General features: G+C 38.3%; 1 pseudogene; it reads left to right on the top strand.

Annotated features, from left to right (window-relative positions):
- Nucleotides 1-396: 396 nt before the first annotated feature.
- LOC115676444 (metal transporter Nramp7.2-like) lies at nt 397-10810 on the top strand (annotated as a pseudogene).
- Nucleotides 10811-13506: the final 2696 nt, after the last annotated feature.

The raw sequence follows: 13506 nt of genomic DNA, 5'->3' as shown, positions 1-13506 counted from the left end.
GGAACAGTACAGGAAGTTAGACTAGATGCGAAAGCAAATGGGTCCCTCATCCTGGGGAAAGCAAGGGTGGAAATGGAGCTGACTGCCCCCTTGAAGTTTAGGTGCAGATATTGGAATAGAAAGCAAAAAGGACATTTTGGAGGGCAACACGAAGCGAAGCAGGTATAAATCGAGCTCACTAGTTGCTTCCCAAAAAGCAAAGAGTGTGTGGGGAAAGAGAGAGAGTATGCAAGAGGAGCATCAGATGGTAAGTGTGTAGGAGCCCCAATGATAGTGTCCATTAATTTGGAGGGCACCACCCCACCCTTTGATCCTTGTAATTTCACGCTTGGTGAAACTGATCAACAAGACTCACATAATCAGGTTATCTCTCTCTTCTCTTTTTTAAACATTTGTGGAATATAACCTTTAATAAGTCCCTTGATCTCCAACCTTTAATGGGCCAAACCAATCACAATCTTACGAGATTAGCTTGTTTCTAGGTGGAAGTTTCCTAATCTAAACATTATGCAAATCTAATTGAGCAAGTCATTTGATATGATTGCATTTGTCCTTGTGGCTATTCAGAAACATGAATGGAGAGAGTCCATATCATTTGTTGGCCCCGGTTTCCTCGTTTCTCTTACATATCTTGACCCTGGCAACCATAAAATTTCTCCCTCTGAGTATGTGGGTGCGCGTGCATGCATGCATGTAGCGTTTGAATGAGTTCATGTTGAATTCACAGTTCTACAATCAATGTTGCAATAGAAATTGATTTGCAAGCTCGAGTGAATCATGTATACGAGAAAAACAATACCAATCATATATATGTTCGTATTTATACAAACATATAATGTATACTGAAATCTTCTACTAATTCTTTATAATCTATTGGATAATATGGTCAGCTTCCGTGGGTCATACTCATCGGCGTGATATTTGCTCTCATCATCCAATTATTAGCTGCTAATCTCAAAGTGAGCATCGGTAGTCATTTTGTTAGAGAAATGAAGAAAGAATTATGACTATTTTTCCTGCTCATGAGCACTTTCTTTTCTTCTCGTTTCTTGCATTTTCTTGGGTGATCATTCACTTATCTTTTTCATATTTTTTTTGGAATTTCAGGAAGACACCTGTCTAGCTATGCAAGGTTGACTACCCACCATTGATGAAGTAGTGTTTCTAGCTGGCTGAAGTGGCAGATTGGCAGTCACAGCTGCTGAATTACGGGGATCAAGGAGTGGGGTCGCGCCCTCCACATTAATGGCCACTCTCGTTAGGCCGCCTACACTTGCCATCTAATGCTCCTCCTGTATACTCTTTCTCTCTCAATAGACTCTTTGCTTTTTGGGAAGCAACTGATGAGCTTGATTTATACCTTCTTCGCTTCGTGTTGCACTCCAAACACAGCTTATGACTTGGAGTATTAAATTATATTGCGAGTTGAGGAATATATTTGAAAAGAAAATAAATCTCAATGGCTTTCCCCTTCGGATAAGAATAATGTGAAGATTTCTATTCAGTTGGAGAAAATTATCTAAAATTGCCGCACAAAGAGTTAATCCTTTGTCTTTTTCAAGCGGCATAGTGGACTCCTTTGAATGAAAGAGACACACAGTGGCGTTTTCCTTTTATTGAACCGAATGAAGGAGCACTTTGAACTAGGGGTGATCACTTCCGCGGGGAGTCGTTCCTCAGCCTGGAACGGAAAACCGACCTTATGGCTCCCTATTCCAAAATTTGGGAACCAAAACCGACTGGTCCGGTTCTTGGGAACCGATACTAATACACAGTTATCCAACTTTTGTTCTCTAAATAGTTTCCGTACTATATTACAACATCAAGCATGCTTCATAAACCTAAGTCACCATCTTTGGTCATTTAATAAATGAAATAAAGAAAAAAGAAAGTCAAGCAACTGGAGGGAAGGATACAACTAAGAGCATGCAAACAAGATGTCTGCTTAAACTTGTCCTTTTGCTTTCTATTTTGATATGTGCACCAAAATTCTGGGAGATGCACCTGACGTATACCATGTGATGATTGAATACTAGCTGGAAATAATTAGATTATGAGTGGAACACGAGTAATGTCGACATATGCGATGATATAATAGCAGTTCAAAACAACAAATTATGAGTTGACCTCGAGGAATGTCGACATGATGATGCAAACATAAGTGCTCCGAAAAAATGGGATACCTAGGATATACTAAGATTCGAAGACGCATAATTGATACAAGCTCCATAACAGAAAGGGTATGATAAATTTTGTGTTAAAAAAATGTGAATTGTTGAGTCAGTTTAGGAAGGCCTTGAAGAATCGTGGGCTGCATGAAACCCGCTTGCTATCATCCTCGCAATTCTGTCATTTCCTCGAAGCATATGACTGTACACTTCTCAATAGGATAAGACGGAACAAGCTTATGTCACGTCAAAGATAGTTGTGATCAAATTCGGGATAAATTGATGTATGTCTGGCTAAGAAAATCCCAATGTATAGCAGAAGCCACGCTGTTTACACACATTTGGCTGAGATTCTAGACCTCAAGACTCAATCAAGTGAAATGCTCCTTAAATAAAAAATAGTTTCTTCTTTTCGCTTAGATGACAAGGTAAACATATTAACGAAAAGGAAAAGATAACCTAAACTCGTTGACCTCTTTAAATTTGTCTAAAGCAACTTTCAGGGTTGTCACGGTTAATTGGGATGTCAGGAAATTTCCAACTCAGAATTGGAGATCACCCATTCAAATATCATCATCCGCGTATGAAATGATCCGAATTGCGGCCACCAATACAGGCCACTGACCTGAATTTAACCGATTTGTAATAGATAATTCCAGGACTACCCTTCCGAAGGTGGAAAATTAACTTCGAGGAAGCGATCAATGGAAGTGGTGTGGACAGAAAGTCTTCTTAAGTTATCTCTACTATTGTGGTGCATTGCCTCCGGCACAAACTCGTTGATTAGGTTAATTAAACCAAAAGCAAAAGAGAATGGAAAACTGTTAGACAATGGCACTAGCCTACGGAGTTCAATACTCTATAAGACGAAAACACACTAGAGAACAATGGACAAGACTTTCACAAAGGAAAAATTACCCAAAAAATTCTAAACCTATTATGCAGATATGAACTCAGTCCTAAAACTTTCAATTTTGTCAATTAAGTCTGAATCTTTTTATGATTTACTAATGTACTCCCACTGGCCGATTTTGGCTGGCAACCACTAACATGGAATGCCGGCTGTCTGACGTGGCATAGCCAGCACTGATGTAAATAATTTTTTGTAATTTTTAATATTTCTAATTTTTTTATAATTTTGTTTGAATATTTTCTTTTTTTCCTTTCTTTCTTTTCTTTTCTTTTTCTTTTTTTTTTCTTCTTCCTCCGCCAATTGCCATGGCCCGCAACCGGCCATAGGTGAGGGCTACCGAGGGTCGACCTCGCATTACCCTCACTAGCCACGGCAATCAGCAGAGGAAGAAGGATAAAAAAGAAAAAAGAAAGAAAAGGAAAGGAAAAAAATTATTATTAAAAATTGAAAAAATCATCTACGTCAGCATTGGTCAGGCCATATAAAACGGTCGGCATCCATATCAGTGATTACCGACCAAAATTAGCCGGAAGGACTACATTGAGAAATCCTCAAAATGTTAAAAACTATATTGGCCAAATTGAAAAGTTTATGGCTAAATTGATATCCGTGCAATAGGTTTATGAATTTTTTAGTAATTATCCCCTTTCAAAAAAACCCTAACCTAATAGACTTAATCAGGAAAAATTCTAAAGCAATGGAAGTTCCTTAGAAACCATAAACCTTATATGCGGAATGCAATTTGTTAATGAACCTTTTGTTATGTGCAATCAAATCTAAATCAAATTTTAAGAAGTGCGATCAGTCCTCTGATCGTCAGTATTGAAAATTGCTTACTATGCCATCGCAAAATACCTGCATGATAACTAGATGTTACTTTCTGACCAAAAAAAACACCTTATGTTTACTTTTTTAATAAAGGCTTAGGATTTAATATAAACATTTCAGTCTACCAGGAGACCTGCCTGGTGAGGAAAATATGTTTTCTTTTTAATTCTAATGTTTAGTACACCTTGAGAAAAACAGAAAATACGTGCTTAAGGACGACATGATCCAAAATACGCTGCTCAAGCCCCGAAAAAGCGACACTCAGCGACAAACTCCAGGGTAGACCTCTTCTTATGTCTCCGTTTCACTCAAAAATTGCTCCTTCCGAATTGTCAACTCCACAATGGAAACCACGGGAATCGACTAATTAATGATTCTGACCAAATTTCAATGCATTTATCTCTTTGTTCTTGTAACTAAGAACAAATTGTGTTGTGAGAAGAAAGAGTGACAGAGTGGGAAAGCCATCTTCATCACCCGAGAATTTGGGTCGAAGTAGCCAGTTTGCGTGGGATGGAACCGAAAGGGACTCCTTTTAACTCAAGAGTTGCAATTACCCCATTGATGCTGAGAGCAGACGATATAGAGGAGAAAGAATTGCAGTCAGGAATGGATGATATGGGGAATATAAATCTCGTGTAGATGGAGAGAGTGGAATGAGGCTGAAAGAATCGGTTGGGCACACAGTGGTGGAAGTTTTAGCCGGTGCTATATTGGGCTTCGTGGTCAGCATGGTTGGAAATACCTTGATGTAGCGGTAGTTTTTTCTAAAATACCTGCATTTTTACTATCCTTCTACCTTGTGTTTGGAATGGAAACGAGATTTAAGTCACATGATCGTGTGTCCTTGGCGAGTCCTTAAATTCAACATCTTACAACGCTTGACAACGGATATTATATGCTATTTATATTCGTGTAATCTCTCTCCATCTATTAGCTTAAGGTTTAAGTATATATGTGTCCACCCCCATCAGTCAAACTCCACGTGATGCTCCTTATTCGGCTTGCACGTGAAAGGGAGTGTTAAAATATTGTCATTATCTTACGTTTCTTAACAATGGGTTCTATATACTCTTTACATTCATGTGATATCGCTTTACCTATTACCTTAAACTTTTGGATTTGTATCTTTAACATTATTAATATCATGCAAAGTTACTTTAAAGGTACAAACAGATAGATCAGACATTAGGTTTTATTATTAGAGTCGCATATGTGTATGAGTATGACATAAGCTATGAAATCATGTAATATGGGTTGCATATGTATCATTAGTTTATCTCCGAGGATTTATAATTAATTCTTACTTCTTTCCGCATCCATATACGCTCATTTCAATGGAAGTCAACTGGCAATTAGAATTGTTTGGCCAATAAACTAGAAATTAAAATTTGGAATGTTGCAATTAGATTAGGGGAAAATAAATAGAAATAAGACAAACAAAAAGTCTTTTGATTAAGCAACTAGAAATAATTCTTTTAAGTTATCAGAGTCTGATAGTTTAACCCCAGACGCACATAAAGTGAGCAAATTGTTCGAATTAGAGCTGATTAGAGCTTATCATGCTCAAAGCCTCCCCAATCATAGCCAAATTAGACTGTTTATTCGCAAAAAAGAAAAGGAAAAAGAAAAAAAAAAGACCTTATTTTTTTATTTCGAGTGTTTTGACTCGTAATGCATAGTTTTACTCCGAGTAAACCATTAGATGGAGCTTCTGACCAAAAAACAAAAAACTATCATATGGAGCCAGCTGAATTCTGATTAAAGCACACATGCCAGTCTATGTTCTTTTTATAGGAAAGCAGGAATAGATTAAGGGTGCGTTTATTTTACGAAAATAAATTTTTTAAAAATGATCGATTGTATCGCTTACGAAAATGAATGAATGAAAAATATTTTCATCGCTACAAAACTATTTAGACATAAATTATTATCAATAATACAATTATTTTTCTTTGACAAATTATTTCAAGCGATACGAGCGATTATACTTCAGAAAAATGTTCAAATCATTCATTTCTCAAAAAAAAAAAACTGACAGACAAGCAACAGCAAAGAAATAAACCAAGTCATGATCGTAGCAGCTCGACTCTAGAAAGGAGCAAATTTAATCGCAATCAATGAGGCGTCAGAGCCCTGGGGCTCCATTTTTCTTGGTCATGTCTGGAAATCATCCACAATAGCTAACTATGGATAAAGTCATAATCTAGAAAAGGAATAAAACCGGGGCATGCTGAAAGATATGAGCATGCGGTCATTAATTTGGGTGTTAAATGTGGCTCCTCACTTATTTACAAGCCACATTGCGCAGCTTGTCACGAGATCTAGTTGATCAAATTGGAGATCCGTCCTAATGTGGACAGCTTTCAAACAGGAATCTTGCCTGTCGGTGGCTGGACCTTCTTTTTTTGTTCATTTCTTTCGTTCAGTAAGTGACGGAATATGGGGACTTTGGTATATGAAGCATGCTATAAGTCATAAGCTGTGTTTGGAGCGCAACACGAAGCTGAGAGAGATGACAAGTGTAGGAGCACCAACAATATTGGGAGGGAGCAACAGGAAAGTGGCCATGGATGTGGAGAGCAGGACCCCACCCTTTGATCTCCCTAATTCTACGCATGGTCAATCTAATCAAGAGGGCTCGCATGATCAGGTTCTCTCTCTTCTTCTATTTTTTTTCAGACATTCGTGGAATATAACCTTCCATTAAGTCCCGCAATCTCCAACCTTTAATGGGCCAAACCGATCACAATCTTACGGGACTAGCTTGTTTTTAGGTGGAAATTTGCTATCACTCTACAGATTTAATTAAGAAGGTGAATTGATCTAGTTACAATATAACTTTCTGATCTGATTGCATTTGTCCTTGTAATCATTTAGAAATCCGGATGGAAAGCGCTCTTGTCATTTGTTGGCCCTGGTTTCCTTGTTTCCCTCGCATAACTTGACCCCGGAAACGTTTCCCTCACATATCTTGACCTCGGAACTGTAATCTCTCTCTCTCTCTCTCTCTCTCTCTCTCTCTCTCTCTCTCTCTGAGCATGTGTTCATGTGCGTGCGTGCATGCATGTGGCATTTGAATGAGTTCATATTGAATTCATGGTTCTACAATCATTATTGCAGTGGAAACTGATCTGCAGGCCAGAGCAAATCATGGATACGAGGTAACAAAAAATGACAACGGTACACAAATTCCATATGTCATACTTATATAAACTATATATCTTTGTCCTAAGTTTATACAATTTACTGGATCATATGGTCAGCTTCTGTGGATTATACTTATCGGGTTGATATTTGCTCTCATCATCCAATCGCTAATCTTGGAGTGAGCACCGGTAATTTTTTTCACTAGAGAAATTGAGAAGGAATTATGACTCTATTTTTCCTGTTCATGAACACTCTCTCTTCTTCTCGTTTCTTGCATTTTCTTAAATGTGATTGTTCACTTGTCTTTTTCAATTTTTTCTTTTTGAAATTTCAGAGAGACACCTATTTGAGCTATGTAAGATTGAGTACCCCCCATTGGTGACGTATTGTTTATGGCTTCTGGCTAAACTGACCGTCATTTCTGCCGATCTACCAGAAGGCCCCTCTCTCTCTCTCTCTCTCTCTCTCTCTCTCTCTCTCTCTCTCTCTCTCTCTCTCTCTCTCTCTCTCTCTCTCTCTCTCTCTCTCTCTCTCTCTCTCTCTAATTGATTTACTAGACATTTAGTGTCAGTATATATTAGACAAATGATCGTGCCCCATATTATATCATGTCATAGAACACAGCTTCCATATCTTATTTCCTTTCTCGATCACTCTTGAGTAGTTATGGATCTAGATCAACTTTTTCATCTACAAATATTGAGTTTGCACTCTTTATGCTCTTCTCTTTTTACTAATCTTAAGGATAGGGTTTAGATATGAAATGATAGTGGAAACTGTTAAAGTAAACGGTTAAACTTTGATAAGTAGAAAAATAAAGCAGTTGGTGTCATGATTCAGTTAAGTGTTCGTCTTGTGTGTGGTTCAATAAAAAAAGAAAAAAAATAGGCGTCACATCACACGAGTCTGTTAACTACGATCACTCCACAAAGCCATTTAGACTACGTATTCCAGGGAAAACACATAATAACAGAACATGGGTAAAGGGACAACATCCTCTCCTTAGACAATCTCTCGTGTTGATGTATTAACAAATCTCAACTGTTGATCATTTGCTCCTCTCTTTATGCTTTTGCGGTTCCCAACCTATCTGCAGCACCTAGGCACTAAGCATTGCTCAGCAAGCTAATACAATAGAGTTCTGATTCATCGACACCACAAATATATCCTAAAACACCCAATCGAAAATCACATAGCATTCACATAGTTCTAAACCTCTCTATGCAAAACTCATCGAATGTGTTGTATGATGGTCATATGCAGTTACATACCATCACATTTGTCCGGTGAGTTTATATTAATTAAATTTACTAACCAAACAAAGCAATGCTTGCAGTGATTGGGACAGCGTTCGCACTTAACATACTTTTACACATCCCTGTGTGGGCTGGAGTTTTGCTCACTGGTTGCAGCACTCTCGTGCTTCTTGGCCTGCAAAGATATGGGGTATGCTTGCTTAAAATTCCATTAATTAATTAAGAATGTGTATATTAATTTCCTTTGAATTACCTATGCCAATTATATTATAGTTACAGTAACTTGAAAACGACAGAATTTGTTTCACCATTGTTTAATTCAATGTTGTCCACTATTTTCGGTACCGTGATCGTTTCGATCCACTAAAAACGTTGTTCTCAATTTTCATTTGTTAGATTCGAAAGCTGGAAATGCTGGTAGCTACATTGGTATTCGTAATGGCGGCGTGTTTCTTCGCCGAAATGAGCTATGTGAAGCCTCCCGCTTCGAAGGTCCTGAAGGGGATGTTCATCCCTAAGCTCTCTGGAAACGGCGCCACCGGCGACGCCATAGCCTTGCTCGGCGCACTCGCAATGCCATATGATGTCACTTTATACTAAATCTCATACCTGTCTATTTCATTAGATATACATGAAATTGCTTGCGCCATTTTTTAGATTTATGAGTTCTATTGCTTGTCAACAGGCACAACCCGTTCCTCCATTCTGCTTTGGTCTTGTCTAGAAAAGTTCCGAGATCGGTCGAAGGCATCAACGTACGATAATCTTAACTTCATCTTCGATTTTCTTTTTCTGTCTGAAGTTTTCTTTGGTGAAGATCTTATTCCTTGTTCAAAAGCAAGGTCATTCTTGAGACTGCATACGGTGCATTACATTGTCAGTCACTCGTGTTTTCACTAATTATGTTTGGTAAAACATACAATATAGCAATTTCGAGCGTTCAATTTCTCCAGACATGCTTTTTGTAAATGAAGCAACATGAAAATTTCCCTCTTTTACGTTAGACATTCCTGTTTTTAGGAAAAAGTTACTGACAATGCTTCAAAACATGCACTCTTTGTTTTTTTTTATTATCGAAAGAAAAAAAAATATGCACTGTGATTTTATCTCTTCAATCTTTGCAGCATGCCTGCCGGTATTTCCTCATAGAAAGTGGGTTCGCATTATTCGTGGCATTCTTGATCAATGTCGCCATTGTGTCTGTGTCTGGCACCATCTGCTCAGGCGACAATCTTTCGAGCAAGAACGCAAGTCAATGTGGCGATATAACTCTCAATTCTGCTTCATTCCTCCTTAAGGTTCCAATTCCTAAGTAGACTATAAATCAGTTGAACCACAACATTACATTATTATTGTCTTAAATACATGTTTTTACAGAATGTGTTGGGTAGATCTAGCTCGACGGTTTATGCCATTGCATTGCTAGCTTCAGGACAAAGCTCCTCAATTACGGGAACCTATGCAGACCAATACATCATGCAGGTTGTTAATTAATAAATTTCTTATAATTAGCTGTTTGTTTACTTGAACGACTCTGATTTTTTTTGTGTTGATTAATTGCTTAGGGATTCTTGGAACTCAAAATGAAGCAATGGAAACGGAACCTAATGACTCGATGCATTGCCATTACACCGAGTCTCATTGTCTCCATCATTGGCGGATCTTCAGGAGCCGGCAGGCTCATCTTCATCGCATCAGTATGCAAATTCCTCCAACATCTCCTGCCACTTCCACATTTGAATTCTTTTTCTGTCATCATCTGGTGGCCATATGTGTGCACTTTATTCTAATACCATTTGTTATGTGATGTAATGGATGTTGTTTTTCAGATGATTCTAGCATTTGAGCTTCCGTTTGCTCTTATCCCCCTCCTTAAGTTCAGTAGCAGTGCAACAAAGATGGGCCCCCACAAAAATTCAATCTATGTAAGTTTGTCTTACGATCTTCACACAATTGATCTTTGAACTTGGTTCTGTATTTCAGAAGTCCTAAAGAGAGACTAATTGGAAAAAAGATAGAAGAACTGAAAATAATGCAGAAGAACTTGTGGATTATGAGGTAAATCACAGTCCTGTCTGTTCACATTTTCATGCGACTGTCGATGCAGATTATTGTGATCTCATGGATACTAGGAGTGGGAATTATCGGTATCAACATCTACTACCTCAGCAAGGGATATGTTGACTGGCTAATCCACAATAGTCTTCCCAAAGTTGCCAACGTTTTCATCAGAATCCTAGTGTTCCCGCTCATGGCCATCTACATCATTGCAGTGATCTACGTACTTAACTTTCCGAAAAGACACCGTTGTGACGTTTGATGACCCTGCTAAGCACGCGACGTCAATGGCTGTCGAACATGGCTATGGCAATTCTGGCAAGTCACCAGACCGACTTCCCTATCAAGAGGACCCGGCAGACATTCCTCTTCCAAAATAGTTTGCATCATATCGCTTAAACCTCAAGAAGGTATCCCCCCATGATCAGTAGAATCGTAGCTGGAGTCAAGATCATTCAAAGGTTGCTGCTGCTATTTTTAGCAGACTACTGGGCAGAGCTTCGAACAAAAATGCCTTTGTAACTTTTAATCAACTCCTTTTAAGTTCTATCTTCAATAAATATAAGTCTACACAAGATCATTGCTTAATCCACAACGTCACTCCATAACAGTGCTAGTTAACCTATAAAATAGGACATGAGCTCTAAGATGAGGCAGAGGCAACATACGAAGTAGTACACGTGAGAGAACGGACTCTTAGTGCTTCCACATTTCACCCATTATCACCACAATCAGAGAACAGTCTCTGCATTGAAAAGAAGCATTATTCTAATTATCTCAGCCCCAATGAAGTCACAGCTACTTCCCAAAATTCGTTTGCTGATAAAACAAACATGCGAAGTCCCAAGTGAATGACAATAATGCCGATTTGCTGGTGCATTTTGATACCAAATGGCAAAGTCGAAACACCAAAACCACATGCCACTTCCCTTGCACTACAGCCTCAACACGATTCAGTATGTTGAATTACTGAACCGAATTCCCTATCAAGTGGACTAAGCAATGATTCTTTTTCTCATGCGCCACACACCTCATCCCTTTAATACTCAGAATCTATCCTGTGACTATGGAAAAGTTGCTAGAGTTGAGCTGATTAAACCAATAAGTAGTGTCAAAATTATTCAAATATGTCAGGAGTGTGAACTAGAAATCTTTATGCAAAATGCAATTTGGTAAGACATGGAGCAAAAGGGGCAGTGTAATTAAGTGTTATTAGTCTACTCTCTTGCTTTTCTTTGCAAGGATAATAGGCCAATCTTGTTGGATATATCTTATAGGCAAATGTGATTCAAGATCCTCTTCTACTAACCAAATCATTATGCATAATAGACAAAGGGGTGCATAGTAATGAATACCAGTTAACAAGACTTCAAAGCTCACATTAGAAGGTTCAGCCAAAAAAGAAAGTTCACATGAGAAGTTGACCATGAAGAGGGAGACTAACAATTCCAGCTTCTGTGAGAAGATTCCACAGATTACATCTAAACAAGCACTATACCATTACCTCATCCCAACCTGATTATCTATAAAACAAAACACAAGGCCTTGCTTTCACAGATCAGAACACCCGCATTTTTTCAGTCCCTCATGTATTTCTTTAGAGATGGAAGCTCCATGCCCCTTGTTTTACCTTGTGCTGCACATTCTCATTGGTTTGAGAACCTCCTGGCCAAAAAGGAAAATGCTATGAAGAACTAGACCGTGAAACACCTACATTTTGCTGATGTCATATAGCTGCAACTAAGCTGTGTACAAATGCTTTGGCTGCAAAGCATGTCTCGCAACACATATCTCATCTGGTTCAGAAATATCGGTTTGTTTTGCCCATAGAGTAATTTGATTCTGTCTGATATTGGCCTAGCTGAGAACTGTTTACATCATGCGGGTTTTAATGGTAATAATAGCCTGCCTAGTGTTTTGCTCTAGAAAGAAGACTGATTATGTCATGGCTACACTCCCCATTGATTTCTTGTTCCGGCTGAGATTAATATTCAGTGAGGTTTGCTCTGGCTCTTGCAGCGAAAGCAAAGGTTATCATTATATCCAATTCAAGAAAATGAAGATCGTTGACCTGATCTTGCAACTTACAGCAAATGTTGCCAATGAAAAGTTCAAATAACGTCTGAAATGCAATTAGAGGTTGTGATACTAATGCATCTTCTTCATGGGTTGTGTTGGCCCGTATTTTGAATTATGCAAAGCCCCTAATAAAACCTTGTGGGCAGCAATATGCATCTGTAGTGCTGAAGCTTCTTTTTCATTGTCCTGCAGATTTGACTTGCTAATGCTAATCTGGATATGCCGACTGTGTATTCACTACTCAATGCTATTGTTTATTCAAACAAACTAAAAATCATAGTAAAAATCCTGTGCAGAACCAGAATACATACACTGAACCCGATCAAAAATCTGCCTCTGTAGTTAATTTGGCTACGGCTTCGTTTTTATTTTTGCAGTTTGATTAATTGAACTTTGAATGTTCTTTCATCGAGTCACTTCTTGTATAGCCATGGGAAAAGGGAACAGCCCTCAAGTCTGCCTGTAGGTTTAGCTTGGGAGTGGTAGTTACAATTCCATATTGGTTAGATATATCTGTTGGCTAGAAATCACTGAAACGTTTATTTGGGACATTTGCATCCTCAAGTTGGGGGCTTGTATTTTATCTATCTGATGAAAGTATGTCAATGACATAGCTATGAAAGCTAAAAATTTATGACTCATGGCTATGGCACTGAAGATTTGGCCACTTCAACTTAGTTGGGTTAAAAATTCTCCATCAAAAAAATATGATGAGATATAAAAGACCATTCGCAACCTTTGTTCAATCACTCATTTATCCATCTATATTTCGAAAGTTATTTCATAGATACTTTTCGGCAAGACAGAAGTTTTCTTGAGAAATGGGGGAGAGAAAAAAAGTCATGCAGCCACGTGATCAGATGACATTGACATGTGGTATTGTAGACTGTTGTATATTTTCAAAAGCATTGTAGATAAAGAAATGAATCTGTACTTCCGTTGACTTCCCCAATCGCAGTCACCCCACCCAAATGAAAGGATGAGAACTTGTTATAGAGACATTGCAGAATGCAGAGCTTCTCTTTGATACTTCTCATCATATTAAAGATGTCAG

The sequence above is a fragment of the Syzygium oleosum genome, unplaced genomic scaffold (genome assembly GCF_021117445.2).
Source record: "Syzygium oleosum isolate NSW1041296 unplaced genomic scaffold, Sole_v2.1 Sole_v2.05, whole genome shotgun sequence".
In the NCBI taxonomy this organism is placed as follows: domain Eukaryota; kingdom Viridiplantae; phylum Streptophyta; class Magnoliopsida; order Myrtales; family Myrtaceae; genus Syzygium; species Syzygium oleosum.
This window is presented reverse-complemented; position numbering and strand designations above follow the sequence as displayed.